Source organism: Neovison vison, chromosome 1, assembly GCF_020171115.1.
Source record: "Neovison vison isolate M4711 chromosome 1, ASM_NN_V1, whole genome shotgun sequence".
NCBI classification, from domain to species: Eukaryota; Metazoa; Chordata; class Mammalia; order Carnivora; family Mustelidae; genus Neogale; species Neogale vison.
The window spans coordinates 265,939,656-265,963,914 of NC_058091.1; the positions used below are offsets into that span (position 1 = coordinate 265,939,656).

At 40.3% G+C, this 24,259-nt stretch overlaps 1 protein-coding gene across 1 annotated transcript in view; it reads left to right on the forward strand.

Moving 5' to 3' along the window:
- The window catches only part of ATP10B (ATPase phospholipid transporting 10B (putative)), a 269,423-nt gene that overhangs the window by 60,260 nt on the left and 184,904 nt on the right, over positions 1-24,259 (forward strand). The window contains exon 2 of the mRNA XM_044230157.1: positions 19,051-19,114. The gene's annotated coding sequence lies outside the window, so the exon portion shown is untranslated. The remainder of the gene's footprint in view (positions 1-19,050; positions 19,115-24,259) is intronic.

The window sequence follows — 24,259 nt, forward strand, 5'->3', positions numbered from 1 at the left end:
ATAGTCACCCAGAAAATCTCATGTGTGTTTGCCAGTCCTCAAATCCGCAGCACTGCAGGCAGCTTCGGTTCAGCTTCTAAAATGAACAGACTGCATAAAACCTTAGATGGTCTAAATGGTTTCTTCAAGATATACTCAGCAAGGCAGTTAAATTTAACAAGATGCTGTTAAATACCAATGATCATTTAATAAGAATGTGCTGAGGAGCTACCATGTAGGCAACACACATTAGTATTAATTACTGCTAAATGATTTTAAATATAGCATTTAAATTTTAATAATTCTTATCAAATTGGAATACTTACATGCAGAATTCTACATATGATACATAAGCAGTGATATTTAGTCTTTAAAGCTCTTCTTTCTCCAAAAGGGAATAAAAACTAATATGTATGCTATGTGGGTACATACAGTATACCAAGTGCTATTCTAAGCACCTGAGAAATAATACAGTTAACCTCAGAACACAACGAGATACTCCTGTCTATACCTCTATTTAATATATAAGGAAACTAAGGCACAGAGTGGATACATGACCCAAGGTTGAACACCCTTAGTGGAGGGTGATGGAGCCAAGTCTTAAACATAAGCAATCTATATCCGGAGGCTGCACGCTTGACAGCTGATCGTACCAACTCCCACGTGACTGCAGCCTTGTTTACTTTTCAGTCTCTCTCGTCTAATACTGAAGGGACCTGGGGCTTTGGATCCAGGTGAACCAGGGTTTGAAACCTGACTTATTAGCTATTTGTGACTGTGGACTCCCAAGCCTGTTGCATCATCTGGAACATGTCCACACTATGCATGCTTACATGGTAGGAGAAATGTCTACACTACGCATGCTCACATGGTAAGAGAACTGTCGGCACTGCAGCATCCTTACATGGTAATGCATGCAGAGTGCCTCACACAGGACCTGGCACATAGCAGGAACCCTGGTTCACTCACCAGCCTTATTCATTGAACATTGTCTGTGTACCACCCCTGTGGAAGATGCAGGCAAAAATGATAACTGAAAGTAGTGGTTGATGCTCTTATCACACACGGAAATGAGACTGAACAGGGGAATTTGACCTGTCTCTGAAAAGGTGATGGGCACCTGTAACTCATCCTTTACAGGTGTAGGTATTTGGCCAGATGTGTCTGTTGTTATGCACAAACACAAGTATAGGACATTCGATGGGAGTTTTTTGCTGGGACTTTGAGCATTTGAGCTCAGGAGTTGTCGAAGGAGTTGTCAGGAACTGGCGCAGAAATGAAATCTGCTCTCTGTGAAACCTTCCAGGGGCAGTGTTGAAGAAATCTCAGCATTGACCCACCCTAACAGAACCTCTAATGGACAAGAGATGCTCAGTAAAGAAGAACAAATATAAAGCATTGGGAAATTTTTTTAGATTTATATAGTATCTCACATTATGAACTGTTTTTCATTAGAGATCAGTGGTCGAACTATCAGGTTTACATGATTCCACCACATATAACCCCATGGGACCTTGAGTAAGTTTCTATGCCTCAGGTTCCTCCCCTGAGAAAATGGGTTAGTTGAGGATTGAAATAGAGAGTATAAATCTCTTAGCACGTTCCCTGCCATGTGGTAATATTCATGCCAGTATTCCGAGGTGGTGGTCCATGGCAGGTGATGGTGTGGGTGAGTGTTCAACTTACATAGCTCAACAAAAACGGGTGGTAATAGAATTTTCCTTTTACATAAAAGGAAAAATGGAAGTTCAGAGGTCTAAGATAGCATGGCTAGTCAAACTCAAGTCAGCAGGATCCAAACCCCTCAGGGCAGGTGAACTAACAGAAGCCCTTAAAGCAGAAGACTGCTGCAGAAAGAAAAAGCCTGCCTCAGGGGGCTGTGCAAGAGCATGAGGTCAACAAGAAGTCATTCATTCCTTCTGAACAACCAGTAAGTGCACCTTGTGGCTTTGGATGTTCCCTGGGCAGGGAATCTAAGCTCACAACGAGGACCCCAGAATCTGGGGTGGGTGGTAAATACAGCACCAGCAGGTTCCTGGGCTGCAGAAATCAAGGAAGAGGCCAGAGTTGCGCCATTTGATGCGAAACTCTGGCCTGTAACTCTAGGATATTCTGTGGTGTGACCAAGATTTTATGGCATGAAGGTGTAACTGAGTCAGCAAACTCTGCATTATGAACTTACTTAATAGACAGAAGAAAGGTCCAGGTTTTGAAGGCCCTACGAGGGCTCTAGATGAGAAGAAATTTCAGAGTTTTTCAGAAGAAGCAGATCTTGGCATGGGCCTTGAAATAGGAATGTTTTAAAGTTGTTTCCTAAGCTGATATCATCTATCCCAAATGATAATGGGGAAATATTTCTTGCTCAGTATGAGCAAATACTGATAATCAAAGGAAAATGTCCTGTTGCTGAATTCAGTGGAGGAAGAAAATAAAGCAATTGTATTAAGAGCCAAATCAAATACAAAAGACCACTAAGCAAGATCCAAGATTCTTCTCTGGCTGGAATCTACTGCCTATCACTTAGTACTTTGGAGTAGTAAGAACCCTAGATCACAGTTCTAACATTGGCTAATGGTAACAGATCAAATCCTAGGTCTACTGTGTTTTTGCTGTGTGATAGAGGACAAGTCTCCTAGCCTCTCTGCTTTTCAGTTTCCTCATCTGTAAAGTAGGAATAGTGATATCTTTGTATATTTATTTCTAAGATGAGAAAACTGAAGCCTAGAAAGATAAAGCAACTGAGTCACTCATCCACTAAGTTGCAGAGCTGGGATTTAAACCCTGGGTGTTAGACGTGAAGTCCATTCTTTTGACCACTACCCCACAATGATAGGATTATAAGAAATAATGTACATGAAGTACCAACCAAGATTTCTGACCCTCAATAAATGACAGCTGTTGACATTTTCATCATTATCAAGGACTTAAAATTTCCTTCTTAAATGAGATAATGAATATACAACATTTGGTTTGATAACTGACACATTGTTAGTGCTCCAACTCAAAAGTCCTTATTACAGTTGGCAAGGAATGAGGTTTAAATTTCTAATCAGAAGATTTTGCATCCTGAATAGATGAGAATTAGAGGTGAAGTCATCACTTGTAAGGAAGAAGGAAAATTATCTTCTTCTAGACTCTGAGAAACGAAGAACTCTAAATCTTATCAAGTTGCATAAAACTGTGTACTCCAGGACATTCTGGGGCTTCTTCCCCATTCTTCCCCTCAAGTAATGTGTTTTTCCAGAAGCACCAGACAGCCTAGCACTCATAAATGGCTTAATTCAAGCTGTAATTGGGCACCTGAATCTAGTCATCCATTGATTTTTAGGCACACACTGAAAGTTGCATTCAGCATTAGAAAAAAACCCTTCATCCCTTAAATAAGCACTTTTTATAGCAATGTCAGCAAAGCAAGCATCAGCATTAATTAACAGTGACTTCGGAATGTGTAATGTTTTCCATTAGATCTGAAGGGGGCTAGAGGGAGGAGGAGAAAGGACAACACAAGTCATCACCACGTGTCTGGGGAAAAAAGCAGCTAAATTCAGAATGCAGAAGTAGAATCCTGTTTGTTCAAAAATAGAAGGGAAGTGATTAGAAACCTCAAGTTGGTAATGGTGTAGATGGTTAAACCAGATGACCAGTCTCCCAGAGTGACACGCTGTGCCTATCAGTGGGCAGCTATGTTGCTGAGGGCACAGTAAAGGGCATAAGTCTCTCAGCCTTAAGGAGAGACATGGTGTTCTGAGCATGAAGACTGTTTTCATTCACTTCATTGGTATACCTTTTGAATAAAAATAAAATCTGAAAATTATTTAGATTATTAGATTATTTAAATCTAAAAAATTATTTTAAAATAAAATCTAAAAAAAAAAATCAGTTCTTATTGCTAATAAGACTTTCTTGTGGATATCTGTTTCCCTAATAATGAACTGTCTCTTGCTTGCCCCCTAAAAGGTTTCTTAGGGCGGCTCTAAGAAATTGCTACACATGTAGACTTTAAACAACAGAAATGTACTCTCTCACATTTCTAGAGGCTTGTAGTCTAAAACCAAGATGTGTGAAGGGCCATGTTCTCTCTGAATGCTCTTGGGGAGAATCCTTCCTTGCTTCTTCCCCCAGCTTCTGGTGAAGGCCAGCAATCCTTTGCATAATGGACCTTGTAGATCTAACACTCCAGTCTCTGCCTCTGTCTTCCCATGTAAGCACAAACTCACCGTAACCAGCTACATCTACAAAGACCTATTTCCAACTAAGATTACATTCTGAGGTTACAGTTGGACCTGAATTATGGGGAGACACTGTTCAACCCCATTCATCACCCCTTTGACCCCCCAACCTCACCAGCTAAGCTCTGGCCACTCCCCTCAGTTCTTTGGATCTCTTGAACGCTTTCCTGCCTTTGTCCTTTTGAACTTCCAAGTCCTCGCGCTACCTGAATGTGCCCCTGGCTACCATGTCTTGGCCTTGCTGGCTCCTTCCAGCACTTCATGTCTTGGCTACAACGTCACCACCTCAAAGAGACCTCCTTGCCCATCCTATCTAAGCCTCTCTATTGCATTATTGCTTCCCAGTCTCCACACATACTTCTTTTTAGTATTTAACACCATGTCAATGCTTTTCCTGTTTGCATGTGGATTTTCTTAGCTTCCTCACTAAAATGTAAGTTTGTCCACCAGAAGTTCCACACTGGTTTGTTCGCCCATTATTTCCCCCCCAGCTCCAATTAAGTTCCACGTCAATCACCAAATGTACTAAATGAATAGTTGTTTATTTATCAAAAAAAAAAAAAAGTGTTAGTATCTACTACATGCAAGCCCAGAGCTAGACACATGGGAGACAAGAAGTATATGAAATATAATTCCTGTCTTCAAAGGATGTAGGCTGGAGGTGAGACCAGAGGTAAACACAAATAATTGTAAAACATGGTGTGTTAAGTTCAAGCAGAGAGGACTGAAAAAGTGCTGCAGGAAGAGCTCAGAACAAAGAGTTTGGCAAAGCCGACTGTCTCAGGGGAGTGGAGGGACACAGGTAGGGAGAGACTTGGAAAGTTGCTTTTAGAGCAAAAGGGAGCTGGTGTTCATTCAAAAAGTGAAAGTAATTCAGGGTGCACACAACCATGGGTAACCTGGGCATTAGGCACATCTGTGGGCTGGATTCAGTGGAGCCAGGTGGAGTAGGTGCCTCACCCCAGCTGCTGGGGCAGGCAACGTGTTCAAGAGGAAGATGCAGCAGATGATGCCTTTATCAGCCAGGGGTTCCAGTGCCCTAATCCTGGGCCTCTAGAGGACTGGGAGCCATATGTTTAATGAGTTTTGAAGATACCAGAAACTCAGGAAGGGCTTTTGCTGCCTACCCTTCAGTGCCTCTAGCAGCTGGTCAGGTTCTACCCCTTTTTCTCCCCTCTAGCTCCCACACTAAAAGGATTGTATAAGCTTCAGTTTAAACTAAATCCTGATGCTCCTGGAGCAAAAGGCACTCAAGCTTTTACTCCAATGGACAGCTGGCTCAGAAGAGCCTTTTCTGCCTTTATTCCTTCTGGACACCCTTCTGGTCCTCCAGATATGGTAGAGGTAATACCCAGGTGAAGGGTTCCCTCTCAAGATTCCCACTTGCTGTAAGAATCTATGGTCAACAATATGTCAGAGGAGAAGGGAACCTCTTGTCAGGCATTAAATATAAAATGTAATTTTCTCTGCAATTTGCTGGCTAGAATCCAATATCCTTCTGGAAGAAGATCTTTGGGAAGCGCACGTGTAATGTGAACCAAGGCAATACCAGTCAGGAACTGGTGTGACAGTGGATGTGACACAGATGTGACCATGGGCTTTGTCATGAATACACTTGTGAAAGAATTCATTTAGAAAGTACTGTTTTTGGAATGTGAAAGAGATAATACATTAAAAATGCTTAGCACCAAGGTTGCCACATGGCAAACAACTAGTTACTGTTAACTACTGTTGTTACTACTATCGTTACTATTACTGTTTAATATTTTCACATTGCTTGTTATAGTGGAAATCTCCATGGCACCCAGAAAAAGACTGGACCCTTCTTTACCTGCTGCTGCTGCGTGGGCTGAAAGAGCTTAGTGTGAGGATGAAGAGAGGAGATTCCCCATAGCTGAAGGTGGCTAGAGGAGAAAGGCCACTGAGAAAGGAGCAAGAGAAAAAAGAGGAAAATAGCAGCTGCTGTGGAAAGTGGAATGTGAACACTGAATATTTTTTTTAAAGATTTTATTTGTTTTATTTGACAGACAGAGATCACAAGCAGACAGAGAGGCAGGCAGAGAGAGAGAAAGAGGGAAGCAGGCTCCCTGCTGAGGGGAGCGAGCCCGATGCGGGACTCGATCCCAGGACCCTGAGATCATGACCTGAGCCGAAGGCAGCGGCTTAACCCACTGAGCCACCCAGGCGAACACTGAATATTGAAAAAGGCTTTGTAGCATGTTAAGGATAAGACTGTCCTTCATAGCTCTCCTTATTAGACTGTATACATTGATTGATAAAGTGTCTAGAGTGGGCCTGATAGAGTTACCAGGTATGGTATGTCTTGTCTTGGTATGGTCAGTCTTCAGACTGACCTCAGTGTAGTCTCTGGGCTAAAGAGGCTAAGTGACCCTCAGTCTATAATACAGATGAATATTGTGTCAGTTTCTTAAGACTGCCATAACAAATTACCACTGACTTAGTAACTTAAAACAACAGAAATTTACTCCTTCACAATTCTGAAGGCCAGAAGTCTGAAATCCCCTCAGGGGGCTTTAGGGGCAGAATTTGTTATTTCCTTCTTCGGCTCCTCATTGCTCTTGACACTCCTTCTCTTGTGGCCTCATCACTCCAATCTCTATCCCTGTGGTCCCATGGCCTTCTCCTCTTTCTACAAATCTCCCTCTGCCTTTCAGTTATAAGGATACTTCTCATGGAATTTGGGACCCACCTGAATAACCCAAAATGATCTCATCTCAAGATCAACTGCAAAGACCTTTTTCCAAATAAGGAAACATACACAAAATCAAGGAATTGAAACATGGATATATCTTTGTTCATGGTGTGGGAGGTCTGGGGGGCACTGTTCAGCACACTATGAGTACCCTACAACTAAGAGGTTAAATGACTGGCCAAAAGCCTCAGAGCTGTCAGCAAACAAAGGAGCTGAAAGAAATCTCAATATAAAAATCTGAGAAACAGAAAGGGAAATGATTTACTCAAGATAGTACAATAAGGACTAAACAGATTCAAGGCTTCTCTCTTCACCAGTCTGCAGTGGTTTCACCCAAAGATAAGAACAGTATGGGTATTTTCTGTAATCATAAAAATATTCTTGTCTGGGTTACTGGAAAATATCAACGAAGTTGCTTTTTTTTGTTTGTTTGCCATTGAGGTATCCAATCTCAGACTCAACTCAAGGAATCTTTTTCTAATCAGGATTTTAAAAGATCATTTATAAGAAGATAAAGAAATGGAATGCCCAGTTTACCATGCATGTCAGTGTTGAAATGTAAAGGGGAATGATTTCTATAGAACATGGCCTCCATCCTTTTAATCACCAAAAAACATTCATCTGTTCATATAGTTATTTGTTTATTCCTTCAACAAATTGAAGACCTTCCCTGTGCCAGGTAGTGTGCTTGGTTAGGGAGATCATAATGAACAAGATGATTGCATTCCTTCCCTTTGTGTAATATACTATAATATGGAGAAAGCAGACAACAACAATAATAACAAAATAAGAGAGTGCTATTTTGAATTTTTGAACAATTCTATCAATAAGATAGAGTGCTGTGAGAGAGTCAATTACTGATTATTCTCCTTTAGGTAGAGGAATTAGCCAAGGTCTCTGAAATTAAGGTGAAATGCCCTTAAAGGGGCCAGTGGGCTTGTCATGCTCTTAGAACACTTAGAAGGCCAGTGTGTCTAGAATTTAGAGATGGATGGGAAGGTGAGTAGAATGAGATTGTAGAGGTAGGTTGATGCTACTTTTCATATTGCAATCCAGAGAAAAAAAATTAAACTCAAAGTACAATGAGTTGAAGTGTTAGGAGTATTTGTGTTGGGGGAGGAGAGACTTTGTATTTTTTAAATCTCTTAGTGGAGAAGACATTACAGGAGAGCAAGAGTAAAGCAAGAACCTATTAGTCTATAGTACCGGTCTAAGCAGCAGATGGTGGAGGTTTGGACTTGTGTAGTGACTATGCACATGGAAGTGAGAGGACCCATCTGATGTATCATTAGGAGGTAGATCCTATAAGACTTGGATGATGTACTAAATGTTGGACATGATAAAAGATAAATCAGGAGCAAATGGATGGATGGTTGTACCATTTAGAGATGAGGGAGAATAAGAAAGGAACAGAATGCTGTCAAGGCAAGTAGAGCCAGATTATAAGGAGTTATTGTAGCACTATGTTAAGTTGGAAAAGCCTATGAAATGATCAAAGTGGAGATGTCAAATCAGACAGTGAATACATGTGTTTAGAGTTCAAGGCCATGGTCTAAACTGGAGGTGTAATTTAAGAATCATCAGTCTATAGATGGTATTTAAGAAAGCCATGAGATGGACATCCAGGTGGCTCATTAGGCTAAGTATCTGCCTTCGGGTCAGGTCATGATCCCAGGCTCCTGGGATGGAGCCCTGCATTGGACTTCCTTTTCAATGGGGGGACTACTTCTCCCTCTGCCCCTCCCCCTTTTGTGCTTTCTCTCTCTCTCAAATAGATAAATAAAAATCTTCCAGAAAAATAAAACCATGAGAATGGATAAAATCACCTAAGGAAAGAAGGATCAGACATCATTTCAGGAAATGGGTTGGTATCTCATTCTGTCCTGATTTTAATAGTTGTTATTTTTTAATTTTTTTTTAAGATTTATTAATTTGAGAGAGAGAGACTGTGCACATGAGTCAGGGAGGGGCAGAGGATAAGGGAGAGAGAGACTCTCAAGCAGACTCCCCACTGAAAATGGAAACCAGCACAGGGCTTGATCCCAGGACCCTGAGACCATGATCTGAAGGAAATCAAGAGCCAGATGCTTAACTCAGTCACCCAGGCACCCTGTAAGCCTGAGTTCTGATCAGCTTTTACTTTATCCTTTTCTAGCTTATAGATAAATTGCTCTCTTTGCTCTGAGACCTCTAGACCCTCAAATTTCACATGATTGAAGCGTAGCAATACCTACTAATGACTTTGCATACAGAAGTCAGAAAACGTCTAAGGACGGCCAGCAGATAAAGGGCTTGGTCATGACTTCTGGTGTAATCCTTCACAAGAATGGAGTTTAACTGGCTACTTGGGGTTCTGATGGGTGTCACCATCATTACTCCTCCTCCAAAACATAGCATGGGTCACATAGATGGAATTTGTACTTGAAGAAATGTAATTACGTTAAGTAAACAGATTTCTCTCCTGTGGACAAACTCATGTTTACTATGTAACTGCTTCCTGTTTGCTCAGTGGAGAGACACTGACACAGAACTATCTGCTACCTCTAATTCAATTAGACGTGTTATATATGGTCAAAATGTGGCTATACAAAATTCAAGGAAACCTCCTTTAATAACATTTGGTGAGATTAGATATAGATTGAGACCTACTTAAAGTTGTTTTTGCCTTTTCCTGTTTATATTCCTGGCTCCTAACTTATGTTAGTGCCTGCATCAGTATAAGTCAGTCTGAATGGCTGGTGAATTAACACTTCATCTCTGACCTCTCCTCCCACCATTCTCTCCATGACTTTTTATACCATCACCCTTTACACTACATAGCCTTATTTCAATTTCTCAAATACACCAAACTCATTCTGACCTCAGGGCCTTTGCACTTACAGTCCCCTCTGCTTGAAGCACCCATTCCCCATATTTTCACATGGCTGGCTTCTTTTGGAATCAGATTTTAGCTCATATATCATCTTCCCTTAGAGATCTTCTATGACCACCTGTACTAGATGCTCTTCTTATTTCTACCCCTACTTTCATATCCATGGCCTGAAATAACTTGAGATATCCTCAAGTTCCTTATTCATTTATTTGTTTTTTACTTTGTTATCATATCCCTCCCACTCAAACAGAAGCTCCTGAGGATTAGATTCCCATCTGTCTCATCCTCCCATATCCCCAGGCTTAGAAGACATTCACTCAATAATAATTGGTTTAACAAATACAGGTAACAATATAACTTTTGATTATATGTCAACTGCTCTGCTTAAAGCTTTATATTTACCTCAATATATCTTCATCAAAACCCTTTATGAGGGGATAGATATTATTTTCTCAACATCATATAGGGGGCTGCCAAGAATGCCAGAAATGAAAGCCAAGCCTGTCTGCTATCTAAGCACTTTTTCTTTACTACCACTATGTTCTGCAGTACTTTGGGGATGGATGACATTTATGACAAAATAAGAGAGGGAGAATTTTTTTAAATCTTGAACTCCTTTGCACCTAGCTGAAGAGACAGTCAGTATGGGGCTATTCATTTATTCATCCATCCAGTCATTCATTCAAGAAATATGTCTTTAGCATCCGTTCTGCTCAATGCTTAGAGTGATTGGGACTCCCAGGCAAAGGGGCTCAAAGGTAGTGTTCGACTCTTTTTTCATTTACATTTTAATAAATAAGTAACGAGTGCCTACTATGAGCCATTCGTTGTTTTAGTATCTGGCCCAACTAATGTGTATCCTTCCAAACTGATGTGACCACGTGTCCCTCAGCAACTGCCTCTTCATCTTCCCACCCCCTATCTTTCTTGGTTCCACTTCTCTATTGCAAAAAGGTTTATTCCATGTGGCAAAAGAACTGCCATAGTTGACTCCAAGATTACATCATCCCAGCCCAGTCATGACAAATCAAAGAGCCTCTGTATCTTCCTTTTACCTAAATTGTAAATCCCAGAAAAGTCCTTTTCAGCTCAGGTCTGGGTCATGTTACTTCTCTTGAACACATCATTGTAGTCAGAGGAATATGGTACTTAGAAAAGGCAGACCTGGATCACCTGACTCCCTTTCTGTCAGCAACCCCATCAGAATCACACAGTGGGAGAAACAGGGAATCAGTTGAGAGAAAGGAGTTCATGTAGGACAGATGAAACAATAGACGTTTACTATCTTGAATCATCTACTACCCACCAGTTCCTTAGGAGCAGGGATATTGTCTCATTCACCACTGTTTTCCCCATGATGAAGACAGTTCCTAGGACATGCTCCTGAAAAACTTTCTGTTGTATTGATAGGATCTTTATTGATAGGACTCTTTATCCTTAAAAGAAGGATAAATTATTATCTGGAAAAAAAAAGATTTACATTATAACATACTTAACAGTGGATTACTAAATGCTACTATTATATAACTCTATTGCTGAGGACTATTGATCTAGGGATTGGGAAAACTAAAACTTCTGCTGCATAAACTACCAGACTTTCTTCATGATTAAATGCTATTAGATCATGAAAGGGCTTAGGAAAGTATTAAGCAACATACAAACACAAGGCATTTCATTATAAATGGCAGCTAGGAAATGAATGATCAGCAGAATTGTCTAAATAGGCTCTTAAAGGGGTATGGTCAAAAAAATGGAATTTTATAAAGAAAGTTTGGCATTGGAAGAAATGCTTAGGTAGCAAAAGACAATTTTCTAAAACAATGAGTTTGAGAAGAACAAATCAGCAATGAATGTTGGTGCAAAACGTGATTTAGGAAGCCTGGACATTCTTATGATTAAAAGATATTTTCGGGTGCCTGGGTGGCTCAGTGGGTTAAGCCGCTGCCTTCGGCTCAGATCATGATCTCAGGGTCCCGCATCGGGCTCTCTGCTCAGCAGGGAGCCTGTTTCCCTCTCTCTCTCTGCCTGCCTCTCCATCTACTTGTGATTTCTCTCTGTCAAATAAATAAATAAAATCTTTAAAAAAAAAAAGATATTTTCAAGAGTGACTCCAGCAGAAATAATAAAATGTTAGGCATGAACCTATTCACTTAACTCTTGTAGCTAACCAAAACAAGAGAGCCTGAGCTCACAACTCCTTCCCACCAGGAGTCCTCAGCACCTTTCAAGTTAGGGCATTATGCACTTCAACTGTATGTTTAGTATTTTAGGTCTCATCGTTTCAGCCTAGGTGCCTCCCTCTTGGAGAATGACAAGTGGAAAGGAAGCCAGACATCTGTCCATAGGCCAAGAGACCAATTCCTATCAATCATGTGAATGAATTAAGGCACAGATAAACAGCTAGCATGGAGACCAAGCACAACAGCTTAGAGGAGCAAGCCTGTATCCTCACAGCCCAAAAGTGGGGGAGTAGTCGAGGGCAGGTAGGCAGCTCCACAAGGTCATTCTGAGTCACAGACTGACCAGTTAGCCCTGCCATCCTCTATATGTGGCTTCCAAGGAAACTCCCATATTGTTTTCCAGCCAAAAGGAAGGAGCCTAAGAGGAGAAGTCCTGACAAGTAGATTTATCCTTAGGGAGATGAGTGAAAATTTTCAAGTATCAGTCCTATTCCTATTCTACTAACCCTAACTTAGTCACATGACCACATGTAACCAAAGGGAGACTGGGCACTAAAATAGCCAGTTGGACAGCTATGTATGTGAAAAGCACTTAGGGCAAGGGAGGGGGGTTATTTCTAGGAAAAGGGGACTATGGATACTGGGGATTATGGATATAAACTAGCAGTCTCCGCTATGTCATGCATAAACTGAGTTTATGCCATGTTTGAGAATTTCAACTATGTATAAGACAATAGTCTACATTTCAACTACATATAAGAAATAGCCTGTATTCCAGAAGGCAAGACAGTCTATCACATATAGCAATAACTCTCACATAAGGAGAAGTGTGACAAGGAGTAAATATAAACCCAGTGTTATGAAAGTTTAAGGAAGGAGGGGATTATTTCCCTCTGAGCGAACTTGAGGAAAAATTCTTAGAGGAGGTAAGATTTGAAATGGGCCCTTAAAATTGAATAGAACTATAAATTGAAGTTAGGAAAAAGGGCTGGGAAGCAGGTGCACTGGGTCTTTGGTCAGTATGGAGGAAAGAGCATCCCAGCCAGAGTCATTTTCATATTTATGACCTTTTGAGAACCATCCAGGAATGCCCCCCCAAAAAAGAATTACTACATGAAAGTAAGTATTGTTTGCTATCCCTCCCTCCTTATCTGTTCTCTCCTATTTCTTTAGTGAAGACAATTCTTTTTTTTTTTTAAGATTTTATTTATTGTCAGAGAGAGAACGTGCGCCCACACAAGCAGGCAGAGTGGCAGACAGAGGCAGAGAAAGAAGCAGGCTCCCTGCAGAGCAAGGAGCCCAATGCGGGACTCGATCCCATCATGACCTGAGCCGAAGGCAGCAGCTTAACCAACTGAGCCACCCAGCCATCCCAGTGAAGACAATTCTTTTAGTTCAACATATTTTCCTCCATTTAGAGATTATATATGATCATGTGACCAACTTTGGGCCAGTGATATATAAGTAGAGGCACTGTATACAACTACTGAGAAGTATTTGTGAAGAAATAGCTTTCCTTTGCACCTCTTCTGTACCACTATCTGGAATTCAGCTGTGATGACTAGAGCTCTGGTAGCCATATTGGGTCAGAAGAATGAAAGTCAGCCCTGAAAGTGGCAGAGCAGAAAGTTAAAATTAGCATTCTTTCCTGGTGACTCTATAAAATCCCCTGATTAGGAAGCCATAATATACTGTCTACATCCAGATTTCTTTAAAGCAAAAACATGCTGAAATGTTTAAGCAACTGCTATTTGGAGTTTCATGTCACATTTGATCACACCAAGTCCTCACAAGCACAAGCAGCTTGCAAGCGCCAGCTGATGCTATCAAACTCAATAATGGATGGGGGATAAATAAAACCCATTAGTGCCCTAAGGCTACCATACACATTATTACAAACTTGGAGACTTAAAGCAATACAACTTTCTTTATCTTAGAGTTTTATAAGTCAGAAGTCCAACTGGGTCTCACTAAGCTAAAATCAAGGTGTCTGCAAGGTGTGCTCCTTTCAGGAGGTTCTTGGGAGAAATTCATCTCCTTTCTCATTCAGGTTGTTGGCTGAATTTACTTCTCTACAGTTATAGGACTGAGGGATCACATTTCTTTGCTAGTTTTTAGCTAAAAACTATTTCCAGCTGCCAGAGCCTACCCAGATTCCTTGGCTCATGGCCTCCTTCCTCCATCTTCAAACCCACAACAGTTCATCAATCTCTCTCACATTTCAAATCTCTCCAAGTCTTCCAACACTGCACATCTCTGCTTGCTTCTTCCATGTTTATGGACCCATGTGATTACATCAGGCCCACTCAGATGATCCATGAAAATTTCCTTCTCTTAAGGTCTGTAACCTTAATTTTATCTTCAAAGTTTCTTTTGCTATGTAATGTAACAAATTGATAGATTCCAGCATTTAGAGCATGGGCATCTTTGTAGGTCATTACTCTGTCAACCATAGTTAGAGAATATGAAGTTCCCTTTGTGTACCCTCCTTCTCCTGTCAATAGAAGATCTTATTTCAGTTGTCCTCCTCATTGACAGGTGTAATAACCCAAGGGTCCAACTGTATTGGATATCCAGGGCCCTGGGTAGCCTCGACAGTCAGGGATGCTGGCCTCCTCTAATCCTCAGTAATAATGCAGCGTCTTTACCCGATCTCCAAAAAATATCAGGGCAATACATCAACTAACAAAATGGGCTACGATGCGGCCAAATTTGGTGAACACTGGGGGTTTTTCATGGAGGCATGGACTAATACTAGTGTCCGTCTTTAAGTTTCCTTAAGGCCTGAGAAACTCTGAAAAAGTTTAGGTCTGCTGAGTGGGTTGCAGAAAGCAAGTTCCTTATAGATTCTTTCAAGCTGGATTTGAGGATGGAACTGGAAAATTGGTGTATTATACCCAAGGCAGTAATTTCAAAGAGAAGAGAAAGGAAAGAACAAACGTCCCTCCAAGAAAATGAAGAGATAGAAGACTGTATAAATTATCTGGGTGGAGTGGGGCAAGTCACCTAATTGGTAGTGCTCTCCTTAATATCCCATTATAGCTTCATTTTTGTACTTTGTTCCTCATGCACTTTGAGGGACAGAGGTGTTTCATTGTAAGGTGAGTGGAGTGTTAGCTCCAAGAGGACAGGATCTTCCTCTGTCCTTTTTGCTTTACTTCCCAGCTCTCAGGGTTCTGTTTTGCCCAGAGTAGTAATAAGTATACATTTGCATGAATGAAGAATGAATGAATGAATGAAATATTAATTAATTGGTGGCCATCCAGTCTTTTTTCCCATTAGGCAGTACAGCCTTGTGGTTAACAGTTAGGCTGTAAAATCACTTGAATACAGGTCCCACCTCTGCCATTTATCCTGTCAATGTACTCCCTGGGAACTTAACCTGAGTCTGTTTGCCATTTGTAGCATATAACCATTACTACTTGGCTTTGTGAGGTTTCATTGAGATAATAGGTAAACAGTGTTTAGTAAAGTTCCCAAAAGTCAATGAGTATTAGCTCTTAATGTTAGTCCAAACTGTGTGCTAATGCCAAAGTGGTCTCCCCTTGATCGTCAAACTGAATTTCTAGCCCCCACCTGCCTTTGTTTGTGTCAATTATCCTGTCCATTTAGCATTTTATGCACACATATGAGTATATGTATACACATGTGTACCTATGCAAATATCACAGAGAGCGGTCAAAAACAATTTAAATATGATCTTCCCCATGAAACCAACCATTATGAGAAGTCATCTCTTCCCTTCAGAACTCTTGGATACTGATTAAGTCACTTTTGCGTTTATCACATACCAATGCCTAGCACAGTGTCTGGCATATAATAAAGGAACCTAACACATTTGAACAGATGGATGGATGGATGGATGGGTGAATGGATGGATGGAAACTTATGTTCTCTGGCAGCTCCACAGGAATTTATTTGTTTTTATACCCACCCTGGTCACACAGTGCCTGACCCACAGCAAGAGCTCACCAAATCCTGATTTGATGGGAATAAAGGGGAAGAAAAATCAGAAAAAGAGAAAATCAAATCCAATGCCCACCTGGATCCATTCTCTTTTTAGGGCATCCTGTTGAAAGGAGTTATTGAGGAGAGAAGCAGGGAGTTGACAGCCACTCTCTGGACTCTCTCCCAGGGCCTTTTTAGAACAGGAAAGTTAATTATGGAACCAGATTAACAGTTTCTTTTTTGATACAGTCAAAGTAAAACCAGCAGGATGCAATTTAGCTCTTCCCCACTTTCCAAATAGCAGCAAATTTTCATACAAAACAAAGAGACACTTGAATTGCAAATTACTTAGAGAATCAGCTAGCAACCCCAACGGAAGAATATTTCTGCTACTTTCAAAACCAAGCTGTTGCCTTTTCAGGTTTAACCATGTAGTGGGACCTTCACAAAGGCCTGGGCGTCTTGCTGTTTCAACTCTGGGCCAAGTGGGGAGGAAGAGTGATTCACTGAGGCTTACTGAAATGGCACAGCGAGGTCTTTTTGCTCTGAACATTTTTCTCTTCTCCACATCGTCTCTAACTCTCCTATCACTGGTCTCCACCCACAGAACTGGGACTGATGATGTGTTCTCAAAGGTCGCCTACATATAAGGGTGGCAAGAACAAATGCCTTCAAGGGCAGGCAAAAATATAAATGAAGCAAGAGGTCAGAGTATGTGTATATGTCCACTTGGAAGTGAGTGAGGACTGGGTTAAACCCATCTAACCACTGTTGTCATGGGAGAATGCTGGCCCACTGTCAAGAGTTGCTAGATAGTTCTGACACATCTGCTATCTGGATTCTTTGTTGAAATGTTCTTTCTAGCTGTTGGCAAGAGAAAAAAATACCACCTATTGCTTCCATTGGCTGGTTATACCTTGAAGGCCACCAGTTTACAACTTCTAATCTAGCTCAACTTCCTCTCTTGATAGATGGAAAAACAGAGGTAAGGAGAAGGAAATCATTTATGAAAGTTCACCAAGTGACAGTCTTCTGACTTCTTACCTAATGCCTAGTGGATTATACTACACTGTCTCCCCCAAATCCCTCTCTCCTGCACACAGGGCAGCTATATTTTCACAAGAGCATTTAGAAAACTCGTCTTTCTGATTCAAATAAATAAGTCCTATTTTTTACAGAGGATTTGGAGGATACAACAAGGATAAAGAAATAATAAAATGAAATCTCACATAATGTGATTTTATTTCTGGAGGGACTGGAGCTGGATGTGGGAGCCTGGCTAGAAATAGGCTGCTTCCAGACAAGGCCACTGGAGGGCAAGGTGGCATCTCAGTTGGGTTAGCCCCAAATAGGTCAAAGGAAAGTTAGGACAAGGGTTGAAAATGTGTATGCTCACAGCAGCCAGGCAGGTGGCAGAAATGAGTAAAAAGAGGCCAGATGGGAAATAGGGTGAAGGAAGAAAATACATCTAAAGGACTCAGATACCACTCAGATCTGGCCCGTGTCACCTTGTGGCAATGCACACAGTTGACAGTCCTTTTGATTTTTTTCAAGCAAAGCTTGAAACCTAAGTTTTTATGTAAAAATTCTCAATGTTTAAATGTAGTTCAAAAAAAGTGTGACTCAAACAAAACATATGGAGGAGTGGGATTTGGGTCGCAGGCTTCCACTTTTTGATCCCTACTTAGTGACTCATTGTGGGTAGATAAGTCACTGCACAGGTCAGTCTGCTGGGCGGAGAGTTTGCAGTCGCTCTAGTCACAGACCAGCAGACAATGCTGTCATGAGAATGACGGAGGAAGCAGAGATGCTCCAAAGACTTAGCACAGAAGTCCTCTGGGGGAGAGTGGGCTTCAACCAGAGCCAGCCTATAGCCTGGACAGATCCTTGGGGGAGAAGATTTGCACACATCTAAAATACCTACTGTGGCTTTCTATAGTGTATATACATGCATATGTGTGTGTGAGTATATGTGACAATCTTTACTTCCTAAAATAATATAGGTTGGGGTGCCTGGGTGGCTCAGTGAGTTAGGCCTTTGCCTTCGGCTCAGGTCATGATCCAGGGTCCTGGGATTGAGTGCCGCATCAGGCTCTCTGCTCTGCGAAGAGCCTGCTTCCCCCCTCTCTCTGCCTGCTTCTCTGCCTACTTGTGATTTCTCTCTCTGCATGTCAAATAAATAAATAAAATCTTTTAAAAATAATAATAATAAGTAAATAAATAAATAAAATAATACAGGTTATCTCCCTTGGTAGCCCTGTGGAAGATTCATCCAATTTCTTAAAAGCAGAAATGTTAAAGTCAGTAAAGACAGCAATGAGTGTCTCAATTCTTTCCATTTTGCTGTAACAAATCACTGAATGAGTAGAGTGGAGCAATGGAAGGAGTCCTTCAATTAGAGGTCTGGGACCTCCCCACCTTAACATTTCTCTGGGCCTCCATTTCATACTTTGTAAAGTGAGAATTGTAATACCTGACCCGCCTTTCTGCATTAGTGAAGATTCTTGATTGGGAGAGACAGAAAATCCAATGAGCTTAATCAAAAGCATGCATGTCTTGGTTCACACAAGTGGAAATTTCAAGTATTTAAATCATAGCTGGATCCAGGTGCCCAAATAATATCAGGCCCTGGTATCCCTCACTCAGAACTGCAGTCTTCATTTTCCTTGTTGGAGCCGGCAGCTCCTGCTGTGCTTTCTCACCATCCGAAGTACAGCCAGAAGAGATCTGGTCCGGCCCCACATGTTCCACATGAGTTTCAGGACTGACTTTCATTGGTCTGCGTCAGGTCCTATGCTCATTCCTGGACCAATCAATGTGGCAAAAGAGATGAAATGCACTGAGTGGCTAGGTCGATACACATTTCATGGAGCAAGTAGGCATTTAGCCGGAGTCTATGGGAACATGATGTACATTCCAGAGGGTAGCAGATAAAACAGAAGACTTAATTCCCTGATAGGAATAAGCTGTTCTTATTGAAACAACTTCCTGGGAAAATGTCCAGATTTCTGGAGTCTGTTTAAAGCTGGAACCACGCACCTGGAGAGAAGAAGGCAAAGTACTTGATTACTGCCTAGTGCCAAAATGAGATTGTATATTTTGTACATATTTTCTCTGTGTGTCTTACAGGCTTGCCTTGATGAAAGGATTGGAACTGGTAACACCTGTTTCAAAGAAAAAAAGAGTGTGAATAGTGAGTCATTTTCCTATTATTCTTTGGGTCTACAATATGGACTGCTGTCTGGTGCCAAGACGAGCCTTATTAAACTACTATTCCTTCCTCCAGTTTATTTAAGAAAACATCAACTGGCTTCATTATTAAATCAAATGCAAAGTATGTGACTTAAATTTCTCTCCCCACCATACACACATACACACACACATACACCCCAGAGCAATATAGGAACTATCAAGGTACAGAACTATTAAGGTGTGTTCTTGGCTGTAAGTAACAAAATACAGACTCAAGGTGGCTGAAATAATCTAAAAAAAAAGTAAAGAAAGGTGAAGAAAAAAGTTACTAGTGCTCAGAACAAGAAGTCCTAAAGTCGGACAGATCCATAGTTGATTAATTGAGTAGCTCAAAAATGTCACCATAATCTGGATTCTAACCTCTTCCGTGGGCTGTCTCTTTCATTTCTTTCTTTTTATCAGCCTTTCCAGAAATCCCCCCGCAGGGTTCCCTCACGCTCTTTGGTCAGATGCATGTCACGCGCCCTTTTTTACAATTCCTTGCAATGCAGATGGGATCACTTTGATTGACTGAGATCAATCATGAGTCCTGTGCTGGGGCTAGGGATAGTACCCACATTCTGAAGAGAGTGAATATCTGAACAAAACTGAACTCTTGTTTAAAAGGAGAAAGGAAGGAGGAATGGTTATTGTAAAGGCAATCAACACTCTCTGCTATAAGGCAAAACTATCAAAATCTTAGTGATATTTCCTCCAAGGTGAAAGTTTGTACAGGCACCTAAGTTCCAAGGTGTCTTACACTCCATCACTAGAGAAAAAGCAGCAACCTAGCCGTGGCTAACCTCCCCCAAAATCACTGATAAATTGAAGAATTATTAGAAATACCTTTGACTCTGGATATAAAACCCAAACCATTATAATACCATATGCAGGCTGTTTCTTCAATTTGCATAATTATATACTCCTCCTCAAAAAACTAAGCATTTCTGCCAACTTAGAAAAACAAACTACAAAGCAGTATTAAATGTGCATTGCTAATTTGACTTTTTAATTTTTCTGGGATCTTCATAAAGACATTCATAACTCTATAGATACTGAGGCTTAATAAGATCTTCCACCTGTCTGAAAAGAAATCAGCAGGAAAAGAAAGGCTAAAACCAAAATTTTTTAGCTAAAGAATTTGATTTGATCTGAAAATTATCAGTAAGAGATCATTCTATTAAAATGACTCTAAAACTCACTGTTCTGTGTGCCAGTATCATTCAGTTGTAGGTGATTGCTTTGTGCAGCCAAAAATAGGTAATATTGCCTTAGATGTCTCTATTCTGTTTAGAGTCACCTATGAGCTATGTGTGTTCTTAAATTTGAACATTTATAGGAAGTGACTGAAGAGATGCAGAAAGACTTTCTTGCCTCCTAATCTATTAGTGATCCACACAAATCCCTGACTGGGGCTTTGAAGGTCACAGCTATAATAAGTATATGTTACCTAGCCAAGGTGTATTATTTTTAGACACTTCAGTTTGAGTTCATCAGTTAGCCCTAGTGATGAATGAGACACAGGATACAGATGTAATACACATCCAGAGAGGTCCTGCTGGAGCTGTATTACAAACCACATATACTAGCATAACTCAGAAGTACTGCAGGTTCGTGACTACCACAATAAAGCAAATATCATAATAAAAACAAATCAAATGAGTGTTTTGGTTTCCTGGTGCATATAAAAGCCATGTTTATACAAAACTGCACTCTATTAAATATGCAATAGCATTATGTCAGAAAAAATAATGTACATACCTTAATTTAAAATACTTTATTACTAAAAAGTGCTAGCCAACATTGAGCTTTCAGCGTAATAATCTTTTTGCTGCTCTAAGACTTTGCCTTAATGCTGATGGCTGCTGATTGATTAGGGTGGTGGTTGCTGATGGTTGGAGGAGCTGTGGTCATTTCTTAAAATCAGACAACAATAAAGTTTGCCTCTTTAATTAACCCTTCTTTTCACAATTTCTCTGTAGCATGTGTTTCTGTTCGATAGCATTTTATCCACAACAGAACTTTTTTCAAATATGGAGTTAATCCTCTCAAACCCTGCCACTGCTTTATCAATGAAGTTTATGTAAATATTCTAAATCATATGTTGTCATTTCAACAATCTTCATAGCATCTTCACCAGGAATAGATTCTGTCTTAAGAAGCCACTTTCTTTGCTCATCCATAAAAAGCAACTATTCATCCATTTGTTTTATCATGAGATTGCAGCAAATCAGTCTCATCTTCAGGCTCCAGTTCTCATTCTAGCTCTCTGTTATTTCCACCACATAGGCAGTCACCTCTTCCACTGAAGTCTTGAGCCTCTCAGAGTCATCCATGAGGCTTGGCATCAACTTCTCTCAAACTCTTGTTCATGTTGGTATTTTGACCTCTTCTCCTGTATCATGAACGTTCTTAATGGCCTCTAGAATGCTGAATCCATGCCAGAAGTTTTCTGCTTACTTTGCCTAGATTATCAATGGAATCACTGTCTATGGTGGCTACAGATTTACGAAGCGCATTTCTAAAGTTAACAAGACTAGAAAGTAAAAATTTACTTGGACAGTAGAATGGATACTGTGTTAGCAGACATGCAAATAACATTAGTCTTATACATCTCCCTCAGAACTCTTGGGTGCAGTGTCAATGAGCAGTAATATTTTGAAAAGAATGTGTTTTTCTGAGTAGTAGGTCTCAACAGTGGATTTGAAATATTCAGTAAACCACACTGTAAGCAGAAGTGTTGTCATCCAGGCCTTGTTGTGCCATTTATAGAGCACAGGCAAGGTAGATCTAGCATAATTCTTAAGGATTTTCAGAATGGTAAATGAGATTTGGCTTTGACTTAAAGTTACCAGCTCCATTATTCTCTAAACAGAAGAATCAGCCTATCCTTTGAAGTTTTAAGGGCAGGCATTGACTTCTCCTCTCTAGCTATGAAAGTTCTAAAAGGCATTTTCTTCCAACAGAAGCCTGTTTTGTGTACATTGAAAATCTGTTTTTAGTGCAGCCATCTGCATTAATTATACTAGCTAGATCATCTAGCTAACTTGGCTGCAGCTTCTACAGCTGATTCACCTGGCCTTTTATGTTGCGGAGATGGCTTCTTTCCTTAAACCTCATGAACTACTTCTGCTTCTGTCAAACTTCTGCAGTTTCCTCACCTCACTCAGCCTTCACAGGATTGAAGAGAGTTAGGGCTTTACTCTGGATTAGGTTTTGACTGAAGGGAATGTTGTGGCTGGTTTGACCTTCTATGCAGACCACTAACACTTTCTCTGTGTTGTCAATAAGGCTATCTCACATTCTTATCACTTACTTATGTGTTCACTGGAGTAGCACTTTCAATTTCTTTCAAGAGATTTTCTTTGCATTTACAACTTGGTTAACTGATACTAGAGGTCTCGCTTTCTACCTATCTCAGCTTTGACATGCCTTCCTCCCTGAGCTTAATCAGTTTTAGCTTTCAATTTAAAATGAGAGAAATGTGACAATTCCTTTCACTTGAATACTTAGTAGCTACTGTTGGGTGGGTTATTAATGGGCCCAATTTCAATATTGTTGTGTCTCAGGGAACAGGAAGGTCTCAGGAGAAGAAGAGAAATGAAGGAACGGCCAGTCAGTGGAGTAGTCAGAACACACACAAAGTTTATTGATTGACATCTTCTAGGGGTGTGGTTTGGAGCAACCCAAAATAGTTACAATAGTAACAACAAGGATTACTGATCACATATTACCATAACAAGTATAGTAATAATAAAAAAAGTGTGAAATAGTTCAAGAATTGCCAAATTTGACACGTGCATATGAAGTGAGCCAATGTTGTTGGAAAAATGGTGCCAATAGACTTGCTCATAAACCCAGGGTTGTCACAAAACTTTGATTTATAAAAAGCACAATTTTAGCAAAACACAATAAAATGAAATGAAGTAAAATGAGGTATGCTTATATAAATGTATACATATGGATCTATACATAAAATAAGGATAAAGATTATGTATAAATACAACACACATATGTACAATATTATGTAAGTGAATTCCTTTTAATACAAGCTCTTCTATAACCTGCTTTTTAAACTCATCAATACATTACAGACATCTTTCGATTGCAGTTTGTGTGTATTTATGTACACATCATTTGTTTTACCATTGATTAATGTTACAACTCAGGAATGAATGGTAATTCATTCACTCAGTTCTCTACTCCAGGATGTCTATCTTTGCAAGTTTATATTGTTACTATTTTAAATTACACCAAACCTTCATGTGCATCAGGACCTTTCTCTACACACTTGGGTTATCCTTTTAGTCAGGTTCCTAGAAGGATGATCACTGGGTTAGTGAAAAGTCAACAAGCTGTGTTAAAGGGAGAGTCATAAACGGTAGAATCTTGACCCTGGACATGGGCTCATATCAGACCATGGGCCCTTTGGGGCTTCTGGATATGCCAGTGAAACATTGAGCTCCTACAGAAGGAAGAGGTGAAATGATAGGAGGAAGAAATTGGGGACAAACTGTATGAACCCATAACTTTTTTAATGCAATATTTTTATCCTTTGCTATCATGGAACAGTAAGGGAAGTACTGTTATTATGGTCAACCATACTTATTTTTGTGTTTACTTGAGAAATGTCTATCAATCCTCTGTCTGGACTATAAAGTTCCCATGAAGTGAGGTCTGGTTTTCTGTTGTTGTTGTTCACTAATATGTGCTGAATGCCTGACATATTTATTACTGTAGATGTGATTTGGGAGGTGAAAGAGTGAATTAGTTACATAGAAAATATTTCATGATGGAAGGGATTTGGAAGGAAGTTCCAAGAGTGAAGTACCAGGAACTGTGTCCTCCTACTGATCTTCTACCCAATGCCCAGTATGACTTTTGTCTATTACACTCTTTATCCTATAACAGTGGAAATAGAATGCCATACAACTCCAGATATATCTACTATCTTAGGGCAAAAGATGATTCTGTCTCAGGAAGGAGTATATAAAAGCAGGCTGTTATAAATGGACCATCCCTGTGAGTCAAGATTTATCTTTAATGTAATTCACTCAACCACTGACCTTAGTGTCAACTTGTTTTTATGACCAGCATTTGATTTATT